The sequence below is a fragment of the Pseudophryne corroboree genome, chromosome 5 (genome assembly GCF_028390025.1).
Source record: "Pseudophryne corroboree isolate aPseCor3 chromosome 5, aPseCor3.hap2, whole genome shotgun sequence".
In the NCBI taxonomy this organism is placed as follows: domain Eukaryota; kingdom Metazoa; phylum Chordata; class Amphibia; order Anura; family Myobatrachidae; genus Pseudophryne; species Pseudophryne corroboree.
The window spans coordinates 609,753,961-609,780,590 of record NC_086448.1 but is presented as its reverse complement, the minus strand read 5'-3'; the positions used below and the strand labels follow the sequence as shown (position 1 = coordinate 609,780,590).

The following is a 26,630-nucleotide window of genomic DNA, read 5'->3' as shown; positions in this document are numbered from 1 at the left end:
TTTCAGCTCACCTAGCAGGTGCACATGTGTATTCACCACTCACTGACACATTTTAAAAGATCCACCTGTGGAGATAATTATTTCACTTGCAATTCTGTGAGGAGACATGGAAAACGTGACCCGTTTGGGGTCCTGAGGACTGAGTTTGAGAACATGTGGAGTAGTGGCAGATTTGTTTAAAGTAAAGGTTTTTCCAAAGGATTTAACTCAGAATTTTTTTTTAACCAGAACACATGGATACTATCAGATTTCCAAACTTTTTTTTCCCCCCCAAAAGATAACCACAAGAAACATCAAAGGGTAAATGTATGAAGAGGCGATAATAAGAATTTACTTACCGATAATTCTATTTCTCATAGTCCGTAGTGGAAGCTGGGGACTCCGAAAGGACCATGGGGAATAGCGGCTCCGCAGGAGACTGGGCACAAAGTAAAAGCTTTAGGACTAGCTGGTGTGCACTGGCTCCTCCCCCTATGACCCTCCTCCAAGCCTCAGTTAGGAAACTGTGCCCGGACGAGCGTACACAATAAGGAAGGGTTTTGAATCCCGGGTAAGACTCATACCAGCCACACCAATCACACCGTACAACTTGTGATCTGAACCCAGTTAACAGCATGATAACAGAAGGAGCCTCTGAAAAGATGGCTCACAACAACAATAACCCGATTTTTGTAACAAGAACTATGTACAAGTAATGCAGACAATCCGCACTTGGGATGGGCGCCCAGCATCCACTACGGACTATGAGAAATAGAATTATCGGTAAGTAAATTCTTATTTTCTCTAACGTCCTAGTGGATGCTGGGGACTCCGAAAGGACCATGGGGATTATACCAAAGCTCCCAAACGGGCGGGAGAGTGCGGATGACTCTGCAGCACCGAATGAGAGAACTCCAGGTCCTCCTCAGCCAGGGTATCAAATTTGTAGAATTTAGCAAACGTGTTTGCCCCTGACCAAGTAGCTGCTCGGCAAAGTTGTAAAGCCGAGACCCCTCGGGCAGCCGCCCAAGATGAGCCCACTTTCCGTGTGGAATGGGCTTTTACAGATTTTGGCTGTGGCAGGCCTGCCACAGAATGTGCAAGCTGAATTGTACTACAAATCCAACGAGCAATCGTCTGCTTAGAAGCAGGAGCACCCAGCTTGTTGGGTGCATACAGGATAAACAGCGAATCAGATTTCCTGACTCCAGCCGTCCTGGAAACATATATTTTCAGGGCCCTGACTACGTCCAGCAACTTGGAATCCTCTAAGTCCCTAGTAGCCGCAGGCACCACAATAGGCTGGTTTAAGTGAAATGCTGAAACCACCTTAGGGAGAAATTGAGGACGAGTCCTCAATTCTGCCCTGTCCGTATACAAAATTAGGTAAGGGCTTTTATAGGATAAAGCCGCCAATTCTGAGACACGCCTGGCTGAAGCCAGGGCTAACAGCATTACCACTTTCCATGTGAGATATTTTAAGTCCACAGTGGTGAGTGGTTCAAACCAATGTGATTTTAGGAATCCCAAAACTACATTGAGATCCCAAGGTGCCACTGGAGGCACAAAAGAAGGCTGTATATGCAGTACTCCCTTGACAAACGTCTGAACTTCAGGAACAGAAGCCAGTTCTTTTTGGAAGAATATTGACAGGGCCGAAATTTGAACCTTAATGGACCCTAATTTGAGGCCCATAGACAGTCCTGTTTGCAGGAAATGCAGGAAACGACCCAGTTGAAATTCCTCTGTAGGGGCCTTCCTGGCCTCGCACCACGCAACATATTTACGCCAAATACGGTGATAATGTTGTATGGTTTCATCCTTCCTGGCTTTGATCAGGGTAGGGATGACTTCATCCGGAATGCCTTTTTCCTTCAGGATCCGGCGTTCAACCGCCATGCCGTCAAACGCAGCAAGTCTTGGAACAGACATGGTCCCTGCTGGAGCAGGTCCTTTCTTAGAGGTAGAGGCCACGGGTCTTCCGTGAGCATCTCTTGAATTTCCGGGTACCAAGTCCTTCTTGGCCAATCCGGCGCCACGAGTATAGTCTTTACTCCTCTCCTTCTTATGATTCTCAGTACTTTTGGTATGAGAGGAAGAGGAGGGAACACATACACTGACTGGTACACCCACGGTGTTACCAGAGCGTCCACAGCTATTGCCTGAGGGTCCCTTGACCTGGCGCAATATCTGTCCAGTTTTTTGTTGAGGCGGGACGCCATCATGTCCACCTTTGGTTTTTCCCAACGGTTCACAATCATGTGGAAGACTTCTGGGTGAAGTCCCCACTCCCCCGGGTGAAGATCGTGTCTGCTGAGGAAGTCTGCTTCCCAGTTGTCCACTCCCGGAATGAACACTGCTGACAGTGCTATCACATGATTCTCCGCCCAGCGAAGAATCCTTGCCACTTCCATCATTGCCCTCCTGCTTCTTGTGCCGCCCTGTCTGTTTACGTGGGCGACTGCCGTGATGTTGTCCGACTGGATCAACACCAGCTGACCCTGAAGCAGAGGTCTTGCCTGACTTAGGGCATTGTAAATGGCCCTTAGTTCCAGGATATTTATGTGAAGTGACGTTTCCATGCTTGACCACAAGCCCTGGAAATTTCTTCCCTGTGTGACTGCTCCCCAGCCTCTCAGGCTGGCATCCGTGGTCACCAGGACCCAATCCTGAATGCCGAATCTGCGGCCCTCTAGGAGATGAGCACTCTGTAACCACCACAGGAGATACACCCTTGTCCTTGGAGACAGGGTTATCCGCTGATGCATTTGAAGATGCGATCCGGACCATTTGTCCAGCAGATCCCACTGAAAAGTTCTTGCGTGGAATCTGCCGAATGGAATCGCTTCGTAAGAAGCCACCATCTTTCCCAGGACCCTTGTGCATTGATGTACTGACACTTGGCCTGGTCTTAGGAGGTTCCTGACTAGGTCGGATAACTCCTTGGCTTTCTCCTCCGGGAGAAACACCTTTTTCTGTACTGTGTCCAGAATCATCCCTAGGAACAGCAGACGTGTCGTCGGAATCAGCTGCGATTTTGGAATATTTAGAATCCATCCGTGCTGTCGTAGTACTACTTGAGATAGTGCTACTCCGACCTCTAACTGTTCTCTGGACCTTGCCCTTATCAGGAGATCGTCCAAGTAAGGGATAATTAAGACGCCTTTTCTTCGAAGAAGAATCATCATTTCGGCCATTACCTTGGTAAAGACCCGGGGTGCCGTGGACAATCCAAACGGCAGCGTCTGAAACCGATAGTGACAGTTCTGTACCACAAACCTGAGGTACCCTTGGTGAGAAGGGCAAATTGGGACATGGAGGTAAGCATCCTTGATGTCCAGAGACACCATATAGTCCCCTTCTTCCAGGTTCGCTATCACTGCTCTGAGTGACTCCATCTTGAACTTGAACCTTTTTATGTAAGTGTTCAAGGATTTCAGACTTAAAATGGGTCTCACCGAGCCGTCCGGCTTCGGTACCACAAACAGCGTGGAATAATACCCCTTTCCCTGTTGTAGGAGGGGTACCTTGATTATCACCTGCTGGGAATACAGCTTGTGAATGGCTTCCAATACCGCCTCCCTGTCGGGGGGAGACGTTGGTAAAGCAGACTTCAGGAACCGGCGAGGGGGAGACGTCTCGAATTCCAATTTGTACCCCTGAGATACTACCTGCAGGATCCAGGGGTCCACTTGCGTGTGAGCCCACTGCGCGCTGACATTCTTGAGACGGGCCCCCACCGTGCCTGAGTCCGCTTGTAAGGCCCCAGCGTCATGCTGAGGACTTGGCAGAAGCGGGGGAGGGCTTCTGTTCGTGGGAAGAGGCTGTTTGCTGCAGTCTTTTTCCCCTTCCTCTGCCCCGGGGCAGATATGAGTGGCCTTTTGCCCGCTTGGCCTTATGGGGACGAAAGAACTGAGCCTGAAAAGACGGTATCTTTTTCTGCTGCGAGGTGACTTGGGGTAAAAAGGTGGATTTTCCAGCCGTTGCCGTGGCCACCAGGTCCGATAGACCGACCCCAAATAACTCCTCCCCTTTATACGGCAATACTTCCATATGCCGTTTGGAATCCGCATCCCCTGACCACTGTCGCGTCCATAATCCTCTTCTGGCAGAAATGGACATCGCACCTACTCTTGATGCCAGAGTGCAAATATCCCTCTGTGCATCTCGCATATATAGAAATGCATCCTTTAAATGCTCTATAGTCAATAATATATTGTCCCTGTCCAGGGTATCAATATTTTCAGTCAGGGAATCCGACCAAGCCACCCCAGCACTGCACATCCAGGCTGAGGCGATTGCTGGTCGCAGTATAATACCAGTATGTGTGTATATACTTTTAAGGATATTTTCCAGCTTCCTATCAGCTGGTTCCTTGAGGGCGGCCGTATCAGGAGACGGTAACGCCACTTGTTTTGATAAGCGTGTGAGCGCCTTATCTACGCTAGGGGGTGTTTCCCAACGCGCCCTAACCTCTGGCGGGAAAGGGTATAATGCCAATAATTTTTTAGAAATTAGCAGTTTTTTATCGGGGGAAACCCACGCTTCATCACACACCTCATTTAATTCATCTGATTCAGGAAAAACTACGGGTCGTTTTTTCACACCCCACATAATACCCTTTTTTGTGGTACTTGTAGTATCAGAAATGTTCAAAACCTCCTTCATTGCCGTGATCATGTAACGTGTGGCCCTACTGGAAAATACGTTTGTTTCCTCACCGTCGACACTGGAGTCAGTGTCCGTGTCAGTGTCTGTATCGACCTGAGGTAACGGGCGTTTTATAGCCCCTGACGGTGTTTGAGACGCCTGTACAGGTATTAACTGATTTGCCGGCTGTCTCATGTCGTCAACAGCCTTTTGTAAAGTGCCGACACTATCACGTAATTCTTTCCATAAGACCATCCAGTCAGGTGTCGACTCCCTAGGGGGTGACATCACTAACACAGGCAATTGCTCCGCCTCCACACCATTTTCCTCCTCATACATGTCGACACAGCGTACAGACACACAGCACACACACAGGGAATGCTCTGACAGAGGACAGGACCCCACTAGCCCTTTGGGGAGACAGAGGGAGAGTTTGCCAGCACACACCAGAGCGCTATATATATACAGGGATAACCTTATATAAGTGTTTTTCCCTAATATAGCTGCTGTATATATTAATATGCCAATTTAGTGCCCCCCCTCTCTTGTTTTACCCTGTTTCTGTAGTGCAGGACTGCAGGGGAGAGTCAGGGAGCCTTCCTCCAACGGAGCTGTGAGGAAAAAATGGCGCTTGTGTGCTGAGGAGAGGCTCCGCCCCTTTTTCGGCGGCATTTCTCCCGCTTTTTTGTGGAAAACTGGCAGGGGTTAAATACATCCATATAGCCCAGGAGCTATATGTGATGTATTTTTAGCCATTTAAGGTATTTTCATTGCGTCCCAGGGCGCCCCCCCCCAGCGCCTTGCACCCTCAGTGACCGGAGTGTGAAGTGTGCTGAGAGCAATGGCGCACAGCTGCGGTGCTGTGCGCTACCTTATTGAAGACAGGACGTCTTCTGCCGCCGATTTTCCGGACCTCTTCACTCTTCTGGCTCTGTAAGGGGGCCGGCGGCGCGGCTCCGGGACCCATCCATGGCTGGGCCTGTGATCGTCCCTCTGGAGCTAATGTCCAGTAGCCTAAGAAGCCCAATCCACTCTGCACGCAGGTGAGTTCGCTTCTTCTCCCCTTAGTCCCTCGATGCAGTGAGCCTGTTGCCAGCAGGTCTCACTGAAAATAAAAAAAAACCTATTTAAACTTTTACTCTAAGCAGCTCAGGAGAGCCACCTAGATTGCACCCTTCTCGTTCGGGCACAAAATCTTAACTGAGGCTTGGAGGAGGGTCATAGGGGGAGGAGCCAGTGCACACCAGCTAGTCCTAAAGCTTTTACTTTGTGCCCAGTCTCCTGCGGAGCCGCTATTCCCCATGGTCCTTTCGGAGTCCCCAGCATCCACTAGGACGTTAGAGAAATGGGGAAGAAGCGGTATTAGCGCACGTTATGTGCGCTATACCGCTTCTCCCTCATGTATGAAGACTGCAGTGAGAGCACACTAAAAGCATGCCGATATGCGCGACCAATGTATGGTTCTGATACCTGCTGCTGTCGATTTCGTCAGCTGCAGGTGGCAATGCCCATAGATCACAGCAGGGACAGAGCTGTCCCTGCCTGTGGCGGGCGCCGGCTTCCGACAGCGCTGGGGTTCTTGCATGAGTAGCAAGATACCGCGCATGCGCAGAGGGAGTCGGCCAGGAGGGAGACACAGCGTGTCAGCTCTGACCTGACGGGCAGTGAGCTCAGGGGGACATCGCCGGAGGGGGGAGCCGTCGCTCCCCTGCTTCGGCAGACAAGATGTTGATACATCTTGTCAATGTCCCTTCCTGCTTCGCCTCGGTAATGAGGCGAAGCAGGAAGTGTTATAGCGGCTCGATGTGCGCCGCTATAATACATTTACCTGCAAGGGAGTTACAGTTGTTACCATATACTGACATACTGGAATCTTCCAAAAAACAGGACTGAAGATTCTGAAGGAATCGCTGTTTAAGATACTGTTAAACATTGTATCACTGTTCCTTCCCAACTGGCAAACCTAACATGATTACTTTTGCAACAGTTACAAAATGAAAGGCTATAATTGCAGTGTTTAATAAATCTATATCTGCCATCCAGCTAGCACTTTCTAATGTTTACCATGCCTTTGTTACACAATCTGAAAGTTATACGTTTCGGACTACACTCCCCAGACTAGTTATACCCGTTTCATACATGCAGCTATATCCCAGGTTTTTGCACGTGAACGCGCATCAACCTGGGATTTCTGTATGTATTAAAGAAACAACCAGGGGACTAAGTTCTGTGTGCACGACCCTGGTCCCGACCGGGGCCATATAGCTGAGACCTGGCAAATTCCCGGGTTGCATGTGTGAAAGCGGCATTATTGTCCTCTTCCAAACTGGTTTTTAATTAGAGCATATGTTCTCAAACTCGGTCATCAGAGTGTGTTTTCCAGGTCTCCGAACGTATTTTCAATTTAAATACTCCACTCCATCTGTGGATCTTTTAAAATGTGTCACTAAATAATAACTACAGTACACATGCTTAGTGACCTGGAAAAGAACTATTTGGGGTCCTGACTACCGAGCATGAAAACCACTGAATTAAAGTGGTACAGAATTCTTATGAAGGTTCTATAAAATACGTATAATGCAAAATTCAAGTAATTTCTTGTGAACCACTACAGTTATCATCCAACTTTCTACTACAATGACATATAAAACACTTGTGATTCACCTAGATCAGTGGCAACGTCACTTTTTCCTTATGATTCACCTACATTTTCCTGCAGCTGTTACAGGAACCACTCCTCCAAGACAAAATATTTTTTGATATTCTCCCACTTGGAATCTTGTGAAGTCTCATTGTTTTCTGTAGTACAAATGACTGTAGCTGGACTTAAGCTGGCCATACATTAGAACGATTTTAGGGACGACTGCACGATTTTGATGCATCGCAACGATAAATAGTTTGATATTGTACAAATCGTACGGTTTTCATGAATGATAATGATCCGATGCATGGTCCTGCGGGTCGCTTGTCGTTTCTTCAGATCTTACCTGCTGCTAGGGTTACCACCTCATCCCTTTAATTCTGGGCACATATTAATTACACAGGTTCTGTGGCTGGCTGATTTCAAGACTCCATTTCACCTGGTTTTAATCAGCCACAGAACCTCTGTAATTAATGTGCCCAGAATTAAAGGGATGAGGTGGCAACCCTACCTGCTGCACGTAAGGGAGGCAGCCTCACACATGCTGGGCGGACCGAGCATGTGAGGAGATGGACGCAGGCAGATCTGGCTGCGTATGCAGCAATCTGTGTCCATCTCTGAATGAGCTCCGATATCAAAAGTCCGGGATTGCAGGGGAGTTCAAGGGAAATAGTGACATAGCTCATTTGCTAGTTGTTCTCTTGTATGGCCAGCTTTACGTAGTACTGAATCAGCCTCTACCTTACATTTTACAGACTGTGGCTGGCACTAGATGATGCCAAACACAGTAATTCAAGTGTTGCTTCCTTTGGGCATGAATAGCCACAGGGGCACACATTTCAGCTCGCAGCCTCCTGAGGTGCGAGCTGAAATGTGCTGTAATTCGGCACTTTGAGCACCCAAAGCAGTACCTTAGTTGGGCTTAGCGGCATTGCAAGTCACTTCTTGACGCGTGCATATGGTACTCGCAACTGGGGGAAGGGAAAGAAAGGCACACAATTAAATTGCTCTGATGGGCACCCACAAAACAAGTGAATTGTTCGAAAAATTAGGTAGGAGCTGACTGGTACTTTATCTCACAATTTTCTCTGTCAAAGCTTTGATAAATACCCACCTAGATCAGAGATACACATGGTCACACTCACATAAGTGGAATTAGACCTATAAAAGCAGCACTTTTAATGGGAACAATTAAAAATTACATGAATAAAGTAACCCCAATGAAACATCACATGATCTAAAAACCTTACAACACGTTAGAAAAATAAAATTATATTTTTTTGTCCCCAAAGTACATTTTGCTGTTGACATACCATGCATGACAGCTTCATTGCACTGTTACAGTGCAAGTCTTCTGACAAGCATACACTCACCTTCAATAAAACCGAGAATAATGAACACAACTTTTTTAATATCTGAAATAGTCCCTGAAAATTAAAGGCCGGCCATCACCTATCCGTATATCCAATGCTGTAGTTTAACCAGACTGCTTAAAACAGGCTGTCAAAACATCATTGCGTCACTGCCGCACACCACCACAACAGACACACAGCTCCCCCACCCGCCTTCCTCTCGGCACTGCGCATGCGCACCTGCCCTCCGGAGGACAATACTCGCTGCGCCATCACAATACTGGAGACAATCACAACAATGGCATCGCTCACATCAACCTTCGCAGACAACAGCCATACACGGACAATTCGGGAGGAGCCCAGGGTCCCCGCTGCAGAAGCCCACCACCACCGCCGCCACCCGCTCACGTCTCCAGGCCGGGCGCTCGCTCTCCTCGGTTTCCAGAACCTTCTTCTATGCGCAGCCATGCCCGGCTGATGTCACTAACCCAGTAACCAATCACAGGGCGCAGGTCTGTTTCCAACTGCCAGCTTGCACGGACTGGATCCGCCTTCCCCGTGACGTATGTTGGGGGCGGGGCGCAGCGCAGCGCGTACACAGTGCCGCTGGGGTTATATTACACACAGCGGCGGCACTGTCCGTGTATGATGCGTGTCACTAGCTACATCTGATGTGTGCGGTGTATGTGCTCAGTGCTAACACGGCTGCTGCGGGCGGGGCTGCACGGAGCAGCACAAGCATCCCCTGTGACACAGAGATGGCCCACACACAGCACTCCGTGCTCGCAGCAGCCGCTATGTATTCAACTGCGGACTGTGAGTGACAGCTCCCGCACACCACGCCCCCTGTCGGCCTGGGGTCACGTGGGCTCAGTAGCCGCGTCCAATCCGGTCCAGGTAGCTGAGGGCTGTGTGCTGGGGAGGAGGAGAGCGTGTAGTGAGGGGGAGGGCGGCGGAGAGACAGAGAGGGAAGAAGAGGGGTGTGAGCGCTGCCGAGGTGGACTGATCGCCCCGCTCCCAGCCGTGCACCCCGGTAACAACGGCCAGCTGACGCGGGAAGAGCCGGAGAGTAACAGCACTGCAGCAGGTAAGCAGCCGGAACGCGGCGGGTGGCAGGGTGCGGGTCACCTGTGTTTTGTGCAGACTGCAGAGCACACGAAGTGTTGGCCTGTCTGGCTTGTAACTATGCGGTGCATTGTGATGGGCTGCAGGCCTCATTCTCTCGTTGCTCGCGACCCCGTTCTCCAGGATGACCAGTAGGCCTGGCAGTCTCCCTGCATTTCACAGATGTGCTGCTTCATGTCCATTAACACCCACTTTTCCGTGTCCTCTCACTAATACCTGTGCCCAGCCATTCACACCCCCCTGTCACTCCTCTGAGACCTGTGCCCAGCCATTCACACACCCCTGTCACTCCTCTAATACCTGTCCCCAGCCATTCACACACCCCTGTCACTCCTCTAATACCTGTCCCCAGCCATTCACACCCCCCTCTCCCCTGTCACTCCTCTAATACCTGTCCCCAGCCATTCACACCCCCCTCTCCCCTGTCACTCCTCTAATACCTGTCCCCAGCCATTCACACCCCCCTCTCCCCTGTCACTCCTCTAATACCTGTCCCCAGCCATTCACACACCCCTCTCCCCTGTCACTCCTCTAATACCTGTCCCCAGCCATTCACATCCCCCTCCCCCCTGTCACTCCTCTAATACCTGTCCCCAGCCATTCACACCCCCCTCTCCGCTGTCACACCTCTAATACCTGTCCCCAGCCATTCACACCCCCCTCTCACTCCTCTAATACCTGTCCTCAGCCATTCACAACCCCCTCTCACTCCTCTAATACCTGTCCCCAGCCATTCACACCCCCTCTCCCCTGTCACTCCTCTAATACCTGTCCCCAGCCATTCACACCCCCCTCTCCCCTGTCACTCCTCTAATACCTGTCCCCAGCCATTCACACCCCCCTCTCCCCTGTCACTCCTCTAATACCTGTCCCCAGCCATTCACACACCCCTCCCCCCTGTCACTCCTCTAATACCTGTCCCCAGCCATTCACACCCCCCTCCCCCCTGTCACTCCTCTAATACCTGTCCCCAGCCATTCACTCTCCCCTGTCACTCCTCTAATACCTGTCCCCAGCCATTCACACCCCCCTCTCCCCTGTCACTCCTCTAATACCTGTCCCCAGCCATTCACACCCCCTCTCCCCTGTCACTCCTCTAATTCCTGTCCCCAGCCATTCACACCCCCCTGTCACTCCTCTAATTCCTGTCCCCAGCCATTCACACCCCCCTCCCCCCTGTCACTCCTCTAATACCTGTCCCCAGCCATTCACTCTCCCCTGTCACTCCTCTAATACCTGTCCCCAGCCATTCACACCCCCCTCTCCCCTGTCACTCCTCTAATACCTGTCCCCAGCCATTCACACACCCCTCTCCCCTGTCACTCCTCTAATACCTGTCCCCAGCCATTCACACACCCCTCTCCCCTGTCACTCCTCTAATACCTGTCCCCAGCCATTCACACCCCCCTCTCCCCTGTCACTCCTCTAATACCTGTCCCCAGCCATTCACACACCCCTCCCCCCTGTCACTCCTCTAATACCTGTCCCCAGCCATTCACACCCCCCTCCCCCCTGTCACTCCTCTAATACCTGTCCCCAGCCATTCACTCTCCCCTGTCACTCCTCTAATACCTGTCCCCAGCCATTCACACCCCCCTCTCCCCTGTCACTCCTCTAATACCTGTCCCCAGCCATTCACACCCCCTCTCCCCTGTCACTCCTCTAATTCCTGTCCCCAGCCATTCACACCCCCCTGTCACTCCTCTAATACCTGTCCCCAGCCATTCACACCCCCTCTCCCCTGTCACTCCTCTAATACCTGTCCCCAGCCATTCACACACCCCTCTCCCCTGTCACTCCTCTAATACCTGTCCCCAGCCATTCACACCCCCCTGTCACTCCTCTAATACCTGTCCCCAGCCATTCACACCCCCCTGTCACTCCTCTAATACCTGTCCCCAGCCATTCACACACCCCTGTCACTCCTCTAATACCTGTTCCCAGCCATTCACACACCCCTGTCACTCCTCTAATACCTGTCCCCAGCCATTCACACACCCCTGTCACTCCTCTAATACCTGTCCCCAGCCATTCACACACCCCTCTCCCCTGTCTTTCCTCTAATACCTGTCCCCAGCCATTCACACCCCCTCTCCCCGTCACTCCTCTAATACCTGTCCCCAGCCATTCACACCCCCCTCTCCCCTGTCACTCCTTTAATACCTGTCCCCAGCCATTCACACTCCCCTCTCCCCTGTCACTCCTCTAATACCTGTCCCCAGCCATTCACACTCCCCTCTCCCCGTCACTCCTCTAATACCTGTCCCCAGCCATTCACACCCCCCTCTCCCCTGTGACTCCTCTAATACCTGTCCCCAGCCATTCACATCCCCCTCTCCCTGTCACTCCTCTAATACCTGTCCCCAGCCATTCACATCCCCCTCCCCCCTGTCACTCCTCTAATACCTGTCCCCAGCCATTCACACCCTCCTCTCCCTTGTCACTCACACCCTTCTCTCCCCTGTCACTCCTCTAATACCTGTCCCCAGCCATTCACACCCCCCTCTCCCCTGTGACTCCTCTAATACCTGTCCCCAGCCATTCACATCCCCCTCTCCCTGTCACTCCTCTAATACCTGTCCCCAGCCATTCACATCCCCCTCCCCCCTGTCACTCCTCTAATACCTGTCCCCAGCCATTCACACCCTCCTCTCCCTTGTCACTCACACCCTTCTCTCCCCTGTCACTCCTCTAATACCTGTCCCCAGCCATTCACACCCTCCTCTCCCTTGTCACTCACACCCTCCTCTCCCCTGTCACTCCTCTAATACCTGTCCCCAGCCATTCACATCCACGACCCCTTCTTCCATGTACCCTCACTAATTACGACCTGTCCCCAGCTACTCTCATCCACACCCTTTTGTCTGTGTCCCCCACTAATACCTGTCCATAGCCACTCGCATCCACACCCTCTTCTTCCTTGTCCCCCTCAATACCTGTCCCTAGCCACTCGCATCCACACCCTCTTCTTCCTTGTCCCCCTCAATACCTGTCCCTAGCCACTCGCATCCACACCCTCTTCTTCCTTGTCCCCCTCAATACCTATCCCTAGCCACTCGCATCCACACCTCCTTCCGTGTCCCCTCACTATTTCCTGTCCCCAGCCACTCACATCCACACCCCCTTCTTCCGTGTCCCCTCACTAATACTAGTCCCCAGCCATTCACATCATACCACCTTCTTCCATGTCCCCTCACTAATACCTGACCCTAGCCACTCATACCCACATCCCCTTCTCCCATGTCACTCTTCTAATACCTGTCCCCAGCCATTCACTCCTATACCTCCTACTTCCTTTACTTATACCTGTCCCCATCCATTCACATCCACACCCCCTTCACAAATACTTGTTCCTAGCCCCTCACATTTACACCCCTTTCTTCTATGTAACTCCTTTAATACCTGTCCCCAGCTATTCACATCTCCCTTGGCGCATGCCCCCTCTAGTACCTGTCCCCAATCATTCACACCCACTGCACTTCTCCCGTGTCCCCTCACTAATACGATGTCCCCATCCATTCACACCACCTTTCTAGATCTAATATCTGTCCCCAGCTATTCACAACCGCACCCCTTCTCACGTCTCCTAAAATTCCTGTCCCCAACCCTTCACACATACACCCCCTTCTCCCTTGCCCCCTCACTAATACCTATTCCCAGCCATACCCACACCACCGTCCTCCTCCTACCTGACCCCTTTTATTTACACCCATACCACCCTTCTCCCATTTCCCTCTAATCAGCCATTCACGTCCTCCCTTTTCCATTGTTCCCCAACCATTCACACCATCGCTCTTAAGGGGGGGGGTACTCACGGAGCGATCACTGCTTAAAATCTAAGCAATCTGACTAGATTTCTTAGATTTTAAGCAGCAATCACTCCGTGTGTACCCCTCACAGCGATAGCTGCGCATCGCTATCGCTGGTGCTAGATTGGCCTGCATGCAGGCCAATCTAGCAGGTCGCTCACTTAACCCGCTGGGTGAAATGAGCGCTCCCCCCGCACGCTCAGCACACATCGCGCTGTGCTGAGCAGGGGGGGGGGGATGTGTGCTGAGCGGTTCGCTCAGCACACATCTCTCCCTATATATGCCCGTGAATACGGGCTTTTATTCTCTGCCCCAGCCATTCACACCACTTTTCTCCCATGTCCCCTTACTAATACAATGAGCCTAATTCAGACCTGACTGCAGCAGCAAATTTGTTAGCTAATGGGCAAAACCATGTGCACTGCAGGTGGGGCAGATATAATATTTGCAGAGAGCAGGCATTCCCAACCGTGGTCCTCAAGGCGCACCAACAGTGCAGGTTTTAGTGATATCCAGGCTTCAGCACAGATAGTTAAATCAAAATAACTGAGGTACTAATTAAGTCACCTGTGTTCAAGCCTGGATATCACTAAAACCAGGACTGTTAGTGTGCCTTGAGGATCGAGGTTGGGAAACACTGGCATAGAGATTAAAGGGGGGTGGGTACTCACGGAGCGATATTGTAAGCAATCTAACTAGATTGCTTAGAATTTGAGCATTATCGCTCCGTGTGTACCCCCTACAGCGATAGCGATGCGCAGCCCCGCGCATCGCTATCGCTGGTGCAGGCCAATCTAACGGGTTGCTCACTTCACCCGCTGGGTGAAATGAGCGTCTCCCCCCACACGCTCAGCACACATCTCTCCCACATCGGCCCGTCTATATGGGCCTTTAGATTTGGGTTGGTTATATTGTTTCTGTGCAGGGTAAATACTGGCTGCTTTTTTTTCACACTGCAATTTAGATTTTAGTTTAAACTCCTCCCCCCCCCCCCCCCCCCCCCCCCTCCTCCAAATCTAACTCTTTGCACATGTTATATCTGCGCCCCCTCCCTGCAGTGCACATCGTGTTGCCCATTAGCTAACAAATTTTCTGCTGTGATCAGGTCTGAATTAGGCCCCATGTCCCCTCTGGTATTTGTCCTCAGTCATTCACACCCACACCACTCTTCTCCCATGTCCCCTCTAGTACCTGTCCCCAGCAATTATTATTTCTTTATTATTTATTAACAGTTTCTTATGTAGCGCAACAAATTCCATTGCGCTTTACAATTTGAAACGACAATGATAAAACAAAACTGGGTAATAACAAACAGTCATAGAGGTCATATAGAAAGCTTACAATCTATGGGGGAATAGCACCTATCCTTGTTTATTAAATGCCTATCTATTGCATAGTTGTCCCCAGATTGCAAAGGTTCTTGGTGGACTGCATGATGTGGCCACAGCAATGATGAACCTTGGTCGGAAGGAAGAGAAAATATGTGCGGATATGTGTAGACTTCACAGTGGGGATATAATTGGATAGGAAAGCTTATGAAGGTTATGTGAGCGGTTCTGGAATTTGATAAGCTTACCTGAAGAGGTGAGTTTTCAGGTAATGCTTGACTGTTTGGAGACTAGAGGAGAGTCTTATTGTGCGTGGTAGGGCATCTTATGAAGATTGAAATGTCCCGTCTGATACTGATCTCCAGGCCCCCCCCCCCCCCCCCCCCCCCCCCCCCCCATCTCATTCACCTTCTCATTCCCTTTCACAAATACCTGTCTCTGGCTCTTCACCCAAACTCGCTTCTCTTCTGTCCCCTAATTCCTGTCTATGGACAGTCACACAATACCACTATCCATTCTTTTCCCTGGCTGTGTACCCTTCCCCTGATGTCCCTTCACAAATACATTTCCCCAGCTGTTCCTACCCATCCCCCCCCCCCTTCTCTCCTGTCCATTCTGTAATGCTTATCCCGTGCTATTCACACCCACAACTTCCTTCTATCCTGTCACCTCACTAATATCTGTCTCCGGCCATCCACGCCTACAGCACTGCTATACTGGCTCGTGTGCCGGCCCCCTGCCGCTATACTGGCTCGTGTGCCGGCCCCCTGCCGCTATACTGGCTCGTGTGCAGGCCCCCTGCCGCTATACTGGCTCGTGTGCCGGCCCCCTGCCGCTATACTGGCTCGTGTGCAGGCCCCCTGCCGCTATACTGGCTCGTGTGCAGGCCCCCTGCCGCTATACTGGCTCGTGTGCAGGCCCCCTGCCGCTATACTGGCTCGTGTGCAGGCCCCCTGCCGCTATACTGGCTCGTGTGCAGGCCCCCTGCCGCTATACTGGCTCGTGTGCAGGCCCCCTGCCGCTATACTGGCTCGTGTGCAGGCCCCCTGCGCATGTCTACAGTTATGAGATTGAGGGGACCTCTCCTTTATCAACCTGCAATGTGTTTCCACTTCATCCACATCCTTTCAGGAATAAAAGGACAATGTTTTGCTTAGTAACTGGAATATCTTGGTAAATCAGCATTGCCATTGCAGGCTCAGCTGGCAGTGTGACGCAGCCATTGTTATCAGAGCTATCTGGATGTTAGAAAAAAAAACGTTTTGTTTGCTGGACTTTTGAAATAACTGCAACCCTAATTTATATAGAATTGAAAGCATAGATGTAACATTAATTTAATCCCAGTATGCTATGATGTTCAGTAAGCATACCTGTTGTCATTTAGAACAGGTTTGCTTTGCAACAGTTTACATTTAATTGTTATGGTCCAAATTAATAACTAGTACTGTTGTATTTTTAATATTTGCAAAGCGCCATCATGTACAGTGGCTGTTTAGAATTGCATCAACATTCTTTTTCCGGACTCTTCAATAATGCCTATTTGTCTTCAGTCGTGTATGTTTTAGCTGCTGCTTTTACCCCAGAGACATCAGGGTCACTAGAGTGTGCTAGCTGCTACTTATTTACTTCTCTAGTGAAATAACCACAGATGTCACCACTAGTTTTATCCCATAGGACAGGTTCTATTCTCTTTTGTTTGTTTCTGTTTCTAGAGTGGTAAAGTTGTATTTGTATTCTGTGCGCTATTGTACAGTGAGATGATTCGTTTGTGCCAATCGAGGAGGTGTTGTGGCTGAGCAGGCTGTTTTTGTTGCTGGGGATTGGTCCTGAAAGAGCAGCAGGAATGGCTGCTGAATATGTCACTGCCCATCTGCCTGCATTGCTATCGCTCCAGGCTCTTGAGAGCTTCCCAGCCCAACCTCCATGTTCAATGCTTTTACTTTCCCTTTTATCGCATGCATCACCAATCCATGCTTGTATGCCTTTTGTACAGCAGCAGTTAGCCCTTGTTGCATTATGACATAATTTGTCTGTTTTTTTTTTTTTTTATTATTATTTTTAATTACTACATTGTGTGTGTTAGTTCAACCTAATCTAATATCCCCAAAGCAAAAATACATAATAAAATATTTAGTGCAATGGCTTTTGTATCATGGGAATTAGATTACAAGGAGTTCTGAGATGTAAGGTTGTCGTGTTGTATAGAAGTGTTCTGTTCTTAATGAATCCTTTTTATGTTTTGCATACAACTGTGGTATTAATTTGTGTATATCGGTAAACTAATATGTATCATTTGTTGCTTTTTGTGTTATTCTTTTCTTTCTTTATGGGAGGTGTTTTTCTTTATGGTCCGCTTGTCCACGTATGTTTTCAGTGGCATGATATAAAACAAGTGGGAAGAAAAGGGGGTGTGTTCCTTCTCTCTCCACAGGCGAGAATTCAGAGACAATGCAATCCAGGCATGAATGCCGCATAGAAGGGAAGAAACGGCAGATCCTAGCAATAAGCTTACTGGAGGCAGTTTGACAGGGCATCGCCTCATGCTCGTTGCTTTTTTTGCTTCTGCATTGATGCCCTACTTGGCTTGTACATAATCTGGTATCTGGCATTAAGTTCAGTACTCCACCTTTTTCTAGTGCTCACTGAAAGATTGCTTGGCTTTGGAAGCAGAAAACCCCCCAAGCTGCACAATGAGGCCACAAATGAACAGTGACAAATCTGTCAATGCTTCTTTGTATATCTGTTGTACAACCTGTCCGATTAATTTCATATTTATTTATATTTTACATACTATTGCCACATCTGGTTTGCAATTGTAACAATGTATTTGACACGAGCAGCATGTTTTCAGATGTGGTATAGATTACTTTTATCATGTAGAGTGTTTGACAGATACATATACCAAGCAATTACAATTTTGTCCTCCAGTTATTCTGTTTATCCCTATTGGCTTGTTTACTTCAAAGCTACTTTGCAACACATTGGTGTTTATTATTAAACCGTAACATTTTCTAGTTGCTGCTTGAGGTGCATATCTGATGATTTGGGGCAGCAGTGGCCAACCTGTGGCTCTTGAGCCACATGCGGCTCTTTCTTGCTTCAAATGTGGCTCCTAACACACAAAGTCACATTACCACAACAGATCCGGTACCCACTGCTCTCCAGAAAAACACGCAGCAGCACTACGGGGACTTAGAACTGAGGGAGTCAGATACTAGAGATAAGACACCCACCAGCAAACAGAGTACACATAAGGGGCTGCTGCAATGGCATGAATTTGGGGAAGCTGAAGTGACACATGAGGGTGCTGGCTGAAGTGACAGGAGGGTGCTGGCTGAAGTGACAGGAGGGTGCTGGCTGGAGTGACAAGAGGGTGCTGGTTGGAGTGACAAGAGGGTGTTGGTTGGAGTGACAAGAGGGTGCTGGTTGGAGTGACACATGGGGGAGCTGAAGCGTATTATGTGAATCTGGATTTTTCAATATATTTTATGTGGATCTGGCTTTTACAATTATTTTATGTGGAAGTGGCTTTTTCAATGTATTTTATGTTGGATCTGGCTTTTTCAATGTATTTTATACTAGTGATGAGCGAGGTTCGGTTTTACTCGGTTTTACTCGGTTTTACTCGGTTCTCAAAACGGCATCTTATTGGCTATCCAAAACACGTGACATCCGTGAGCCAATAAGATGCCGTTTTGAGAACCGAGTAAAACCGAGTAAAACCGAGTAAAACCGAATCCGCTCATCACTATTTTATACCAGGGGCGTGGCCTATAAGGCACAAGGCCACACCCCATTTTTGCTCGATGTCGGCTCTTTGACGTACCTAACACATTTTTTTTAGGCTCTTTGTCTCTGACTGGTTGGCCACCCCTGATTTGGGGGTTTTAGAAAAATATTTGTCAGTTTTAGAAATCTGTTACTACGTGTTTTTATTTTTATTTCCTATTTATTTACACGTAGCTGCAGACGTGAATAACAAAATAAGCTATGGTAGCATTAGTGGAGCAGGCTGGTTGGGCACAACATAAACTGCTCTGTCAACCGAATGACTGCATGTAAAGAATGTATATGCATACACAAGCAGTCTTTTGTTCTTTGCAAGGTGGGGATGTCCCCAGATTTTTTTTTTTTTTTTCCCCTGCTGTGAATTTGCAATCATTTAAACATGTACAAATTATGCCTCTCGCCTCTACTACATTAAATGCTAACAATCAGGTTTTGGGATTTTTTTCTCCTACTGTACAATACAATATTTGAGGTTTTAACGATACTGAGAAGTGAGGCTGACCTATAAAAAGCGTTTTCAGCTGGCTTGCGTTTTATGTACAGTTCATCCCAGTGACATTGAACATATTTGTAGGGGATCCGTTAGGAAATGGAAATGTTTTTAAAATGTGGTAGAATTTGTTTTACTTTGTTGGCGAAATGGCCAACGCTGTACTGGACTATCTGCATTGGAGCTTGATTACCCTCAGTAGGAAAAAGCGAAAGCAGTAAATTTGGCAAACATAGCTGAGTGTGGTTTTTTTTTTTTTCTGGCCTTTTTGCTAAATAGAATTTGATTTTCTTTGTTTACTTGCACTTGCTGGGTACTACAGCTGTTATATGTCCTTGAAATTATTTTGGCAGCTTTTGTATCTGGCTGCTCAGCATCTTATAAGGCTTCATTCTAGATAATTATATGTGATATATTTTTGAAACTTTGTTAATATTGCATCCGTTATTTTGAGTTACATTGCACAGTGTTTTCTCCAAAACCTATTTAACACAGCAGTGTCATAATTTATGCGCATTTTAGGGCATAACAAGATTTACGATATTCCAAACAAAGCTATCTATCGGCGATAAGATATCTGGCATCAGAAGGTATTCCCTGTTGTCACTGAGCCTATAATATGTTAAATGGTTTCCTATTTGAGACACAAACTCATGAGCGTTGGGAATTAAAAGTAGTCTTTTATAGAGATTGCCAATAGTGAGCTCCGGCACTCCAGCGACTCTTTACCTGCTGTGGTGCCTTTCTTGTGGGGGCTGTCCCACCATGATACAAACAGAAGAAAAGGCGGCACTCACAGTCTTGCAATGCGTGGTGAAGAAACACCCATCCAGGGGTGCTATTTTAATGTGGGTACCCACATTTAAAATAGCATCCCTGGGTGGGTGTTTCTTCACCACACATTGCAAGACTGTGAGTGCCGCCTTTTTGTCTGTTGGCTTTTATAGAGATTGCAGGTTAAATGGTAAAATATAGAGGCGCACACATTATTTGGCAACGATTCTTGCACGTTTAATTTTGTGTTTAATATTAGTTACAATATGTTACTGCATGCAAGGCCAAGGTAAATTAAAATATTAGCCGAGGACAGACAGGGAAGATACAGTTGTTTTTGGGCACCAGACGGGCGTTTTTCAGTTGTTTTGTGGATAGACACGAGTACTGTGGTTGAACGTTATTTCTGCTCACACCTGCATGAGGTAGCAAAAAAAATCTGGACACTGCTGCTATGAGCTGGGGTCACGAATCACTGACGGCACTATCTGTGTATAGTTTGTTCTCCAAATGTTTGCATGGGTTTTCACCGGATGCTCTGGTTTCCTCCCGCTTTTTAAAGACATACTGATAACTGGCTGCTGACACAAGAGCGTAAAACGCACTGGCAGGGACTGATGGGAATAATTCATTTTCTCAATAATATGTAGGTGCTGGTACAGCAAAGGGTAGACAGGAACTGATGTAAATGATCACTTAAGTAGTACTGAGTACACCAAAGCTTATTGCCTGACTTTCTGCAACTATGCAAAGTGCTTTAATACCTGTTGAGAGAGACTGTATAAAATAATTATCCGTAATGTCCCGTGTTGCTTTGCTTTTATCTATATTATTTCTCTAACGTCCTTGAGGATGCTCGGACTCCGTAAGGACCATGGGGAATAGACTGGCTCCGCAGGAGATAGGGCACTTTAAGAAAGCTTTGGATTCTGGGTGTGCACTGGCTCCTCCCTCTATGACCCTCCTCCAGACCTCAGTTTTACACTGTGCCCAGAGCAAGATGGGTGCACTGCAGAGGGCTCTCCAGAGTTCTCTGCCTGAGAGCATTTTTGTTTGGATTTTTCTTTCTACTTTTTACTACTTTTTCACAGGGAGCACTGCTGGCAACAGGCTCCCTGCATGGAGGGACTGAGGAGAGAGGAGCAGACCTTATTGTCAAAGATAGGCTCTGCTTCCTCGGCTACTGGACTCCATTAGCTCCAGAGGGGGTGAACGCAGGTACTTACTGGGCGTCCACCCCCAGAGCCGCACCGCCGTTCTCCTCACAGAGCCAGAAGTCAGAAGACGTCTCAGGCGGCAGAAGCCTTCAGCTTCACTGAGGTAACGCACAGCACTGCAGCTGTTCGTCATTGCTCCCATACACCTCACACACTCCGGTCACTGTAACGGTGCAGGGGGGGGGGGGGGGGTGCACTCGGCAGCAATATAAACCTCTGCATGGCAAAAAGACTATATACATGTACAGGTGGGCTCTGTACATGTATATAAAAGAGCCCCCGCCATATTTTCCTAAGTTTGAGCGGGACAGAAGCCCGCCGACGAGGGGGCGGGGCTTCTCCCTCAGCACCCACCAGCGACATTTTCTCTCCACAGCACTGCTGAGAGGAAGTTCCCCGGACTCTCCCCTGCTTACACACGGTGAAAGGGTGCTTAAAAGAGAGGGGGGGCACATAATTGGCGGCTTACATATTACACAGCGCTGCTGGGGAAAAACATTTTGTGTTGGTCTCCACGGTTGTTGCGCTGGGTTGTGTGCTGGCATACTCTCTCTCTGTCTCTCCAAAGGGCCTTGACAGGGATACTGTCTTCAGAAAAGGGGTTCCCTTTGTGTGTGAAGTGTGTCGGTACGCGTGTCGACATGTTTGACGAGGAAGGCTCGCTTACTGTGGAGGGGGAGTGTTTGAATGTCAGGTCGCTGTCGGCAACGCCGACACCGGAATGGGTGGATATGCTGAATGTCTTGAATGCAAATGTCAATCTATTGCATGAAAGGTTAGACAAGGCAGAAGCTAGGGATCAGTCAGGTACCCAGTCCATGCCTGTCCCTGTGGCGCCAGGCCCGTCGGGGTCTCAGAAGCGCACCATATCCCAGATCGATGACACAGATACCGACACAGATTCTGACTCTAGTGTCGACTATGAAGATGCAAAAGTACAGCCGAAGGTGGCAAAAGGTATTCGGTACATGATTATGGCCATTAAAGAGGTTTTGCATATTACTGAGGAACCCCCTGTCCCTGACACGAGGGTAAACATGTATAAAGAGAAAAAGCCTGAAGTCACTTTTCCATCATCATTTGAGTTAAGTGAATTGTGCGAAAAGGCTTGGGACGCTCCAGATAGGAGACCACAAGTTCCCAAAAGGATTCTTATGGCGTATCCTTTTCCACAAACTGATAGGATACGCTGGGAATCTTCACCTAAAGTGGACAAGGCGCTGACACGCTTGTCCAAAAAGGTGGCACTGCCTTCTCAGGATACGGCTTCCCTCAAGGAACCGGCCGATCGCAGGCAGGAAATTACCTTGAAGCACATTTACACTCACTCCGGTACTATTGCTAGACCGGCTATGGCGTCGGCCTGGGTTTGTAGTGCAGTTGTGGCATTGGCAGACTCCTTATCTACGGAGATTGACACCTTAGATAGGGATGCCATTCAAATGACCATAGAGCATATCAGAGATGCTGCCTTGTATATGAGAGATGCTCAGAGAGACATTTGTTTATTAAGCTCCAGAATAAATGCTATGTCTATTTCTGCTAGGCGACTCCTGTGGACCCGGCAGTGGACGGGGGATGCCGATTCTAAGCGGCACATGGAGTCCTTGCCGTACAAGGGGAAGGAGTTGTTTGGAGACGGCCTCTCGGACCTTGTCGCTACGGCTGGTAAGTCGAATTTCTTACCTTATGTCCCCCCGCAGCATACTAAGAAGGCACCTCATTATCAAATGCAGTCCTTTCGTTCCAATAAAAACAAGAAGGTGCGGGGATCGTCCTTTGTTACCAGAGGAAAAGGCAGGGGAAAGAAGCTGCACACAGCTAGTTCCCAAGAGCAGAAGTCCTCCCCTGCGTCTGCAAAGTCCACCGCATGACGCTGGGGCTTCACGGTGGGAGGCAGATCTGGTGGGGGCTCGTCTTCGGTTTTTCAGCCACGTCTGGGTTCAATCGCAGGTGGATCCCTGGGCAATAGCGATTGTTGCTCAGGGATACAGGCTAGAATTCGAAGACTCGCTTCCTCGCCGGTTTTTCAAATCGGCTCTGCCGACTTCCCCGTCAGAGAGGGAGTCAGTGACAGCAATCCAAAAATTGTATGTTCAACAGGTAATTGTCACAGTTCCTCATCTCCAGCAGGGAGAGGGATATTATTCAACCCTGTTTGTGGTCCCGAAACTGGACGGTTCGGTCAGGCCCATTTTAAACCTGAAATCTCTGAACTTGTACTTGAAAAGGTACTGGCACTGGGAAGAAATTTCCAAGGTCTCTGGTCAAGCCTGGAGACTTGTCTCCACATCAACGTCCTGGAGTTGAGGGCCATATACAAAGCCCTGCGTCAAGCGGAGAACTTACTTCGGAGAAGACCGGTTCTGATTCAGTCAGACAATGTCACGGCAGTGGCTCATATAAACCGCCAAGGCGGAACAAGGAGCAGAGTGGCCATGGCAGAAGCGACCAGGATTCTACGCTGGGCGGAAGGACATGTAAGCGCGCTGTCAGCGGTGTTCATCCCGGGGGTGGACAACTGGGAGGCGGACTTCCTCAGCAGGCACGACCTGCATCCGGGGGAGTGGAGACTTCATCAAGAAGTCTTTGCACAGATTGCGGATCGGTGGGGCCTGCCTCAAATAGACATGATGGCGTCCCGTCTCGACAAAAAGCTAAAGCGGTATTGCGCCAGGTCAAGGGACCCTCAGGCGGTAGCGGTAGACGCTCTGGTGACACCTTGGGTGTTCAGATCGGTCTATGTGTTTCCTCCTCTTCCTCTCATACCCAAGGTGTTGAGAATTGTAAGAATAAGCAGGGTCAGAACAATCCTCATTGTTCCAGATTGGCCACGGAGGACTTGGTATCTGGAACTACAAGAGTTGCTCACAGAAGATCCGTGGCCTCTTCCTCTAAGGCAGGACCTGCTGCAGCAGGGGCCCTGTCTGTTCCAAGACTTACCGCGGCTGCGTTTGACGGCATGGCGGTTGAACGCAGGATCCTAGCGAAAAACGGAATTCCGGAGGAAGTCATTCCTACCCTGATCAAGGCTAGAAAAGACGTGACGTTGAAACATTATCACCGTATATGGCGGAAATATGTTTCTTGGTGTGAGGCCAGAGCTGCTCCTACGGAGGAGTTCCATTTGGGCCGTCTACTTCACTTCCTTCAAACAGGAGTGACCGTGGGCTTAAAATTGGGGTCCATAAAGGTCCAGATTTCGGCCTTATCCATTTTCTTTCAAAGAGAATTAGCCTCTCTCTTCCTGAGGTACAGACTTTTGTGAAGGAGGTGCTGCATATTCAGCCTCCCTTTGTGCCTCCGGTGGCGCCGTGGGATCTTAACGTGGTGTTACGTTTCCTCAAGTCACCTTGGTCTGAACCACTTAAAACTGTGGAGTTGAAATACCTCACGTGGAAAGTGGTCATGTTGTTGGCGTTCGCTTCGGCGAGACGTGTTTCAGAATTGGCGGCTTTATCGCATAAAAGCCCATACTTGGTTTTTCACGTGGATAGGGCAGAGTTGAGGAGGAGTCCTCACTTTCTGCCAAAAGTGGTCTCATCTTTTCATGTGAACCAACCTATTGTCGTGCCTGTGGCTACAAGGGACTTGGAGGATTCTGAGTCCCTGGATGTAGTCAGGGCTTTGAAGATTTATGTGACCAGAACGGCTCGGATCAGGAAGATTGAAGCTTTATTTGTTCTGTATGCGGCCAACAAGGTTGGCGCCACTGCTTCAAAGCAGACTATTGCTCGCTGGATCTGTAACACGATTCAGCCAGGCGCATTCTATGGCAGGATTGCCGTTACTGAAATCGGTTAAGGCCCACTCCACTAGGAAAGTGGGCTCTTCTTGGGCGGCTGCCCGAGGGGTCTCGGCATTACAGTTGTGCCGAGCAGCTACTTGGTCGGGGACAAACACCTTTGCAAAGTTCTATAAGTTTGATACCCTGGCTGAGGAGGACCTCCTGTTTGCTCAATCGGTGCTGCAGAGTCATCCGCGCTCTCCCGCCTGTTTGGGAGCTTTGGTATAATCCCCATGGTCCTTACGGAGTCCCAGTATCCTCAAGGAAGTTAGAGAAAGTAAGATTTTACTTACCGGTAAATCTATTTCTCGTAGTCCGTAGAGGATGCTGGGCGCCCGTCCCAAGTGCGGACTTCTTCTGCAAGACTTGTATATAGTTACTGCTTACATAAGGGTTATGTTATAGTTTTTGGTGATACCGTGGCTATGTTGTTGTTCATACCGTTAACTGGGTAAGTTTATCACAAGTTATACGGTGTGATTGGTGTGGCTGGTATGAATCTCGCCCTTAGATTTACAAAAGTCCTTCCTCGTACTGTCCATCTGCTCTGGGCACAGTTTCCCTAACTGAGGTCTGGATCAGGGTCATAGAGGGAGGAGCCAGTGCACACCCAGAATCCAAAGCTTTCTTAAAGTGCCCTATCTCCTGCGGAGCCCGTCTATTCCCCATGGTCCTTACGGAGTCCCAGCATCCTCTACGGACTACGAGAAATAGATTTACCGGTAAGTAAAATCTTATTTTTTTTATTTATTTTTTGGTCTTTCTCCTCCTTTTGTTCTCTCTCCCCCATTGTCTCTCTAACCGACGCTTGAAGATGTCATCTCCAACTGCCGGCAGAGGGAAACCCCGCCTGCTTCCAACCTGCAGTGTGAATGGAGTTTCAAGCCAATGTTTCTCCGACTTGAAACAGTGTTCAGTTACCTGAGTTGGACCCCGGTTTCAGGTGGAAAAGGGGTTTACCTCTGTTTGCATTCCAATGTGATGACATCTTTTTTTATCAGCAGTTAATATTATTATTATTTTCTCTAACGTCCTAGTGGATGCTGGGAACTCCGTAAGGACCATGGGGATAGACGGGCTCCGCAGGAGACATGGGCACTTTAAGAAAGAATTTAGGTTCCGGTGTGCTCTGGCTCCTCCCTCTATGTTTGATACCTCAGTTTGATACTGTGCCCAGAGCGAGCTGGGTGCTTTTCAGTGAGCTCTCCTGAGTTTGCTGAGAGAGAGTATTTTGTTAGGCTTTTTATTTTCAGGGAGCTCTGCTGGCAACAGACTCCCTGCATCGTGGGACTGAGGGGAGAGAAGCAGCCCTACTCTCTGAAGCTAGATCCTGCTTCTTAGGCTACTGGACACCATTAGCTCCAGAGGGATCGTACGCAGGATCTCGCCCTCGCCGTCCGATCCCAGAGCCGCGCCGCCGTCCCCCTCGCAGAACCGGAAGACAGAAGCCGGGTGAGTATGAGAAGCAAGAAGACTTCGAAATCGGCGGCAGAAGACTCCGTTCTTCACTGAGGTAACGCACAGCACTGCAGCTGTGCGCCATTGCTCCCACACACCTCACATACTCCGGTCACTGTAAGGGTGCAGGGCGCAGGGGGGGCGCCCTGGGCAGCATTTGGACCTCTTTTTGGCAAAAGTAAATATATATACAGTTGGGCACTGTATATATGTATGAGCCCCCGCCAAGAA

General features: G+C 49.1%; 1 protein-coding gene across 4 annotated transcripts in view; it reads left to right on the top strand.

Annotated features, from left to right (window-relative positions):
• Positions 1–8,823: 8,823 nt before the first annotated feature.
• ANKRD12 (ankyrin repeat domain 12) overlaps positions 8,824–26,630 on the top strand; it is a 323,283-nt gene continuing 305,476 nt past the window's right edge. For 3 of the 4 annotated variants that reach the window (XM_063923478.1, XM_063923477.1, XM_063923476.1), the window contains exon 1: positions 8,824–9,709. The gene's annotated coding sequence lies outside the window, so the exon portion shown is untranslated. The remainder of the gene's footprint in view (positions 9,710–26,630) is intronic. The other variant, XM_063923479.1, reaches the window with a different exon arrangement.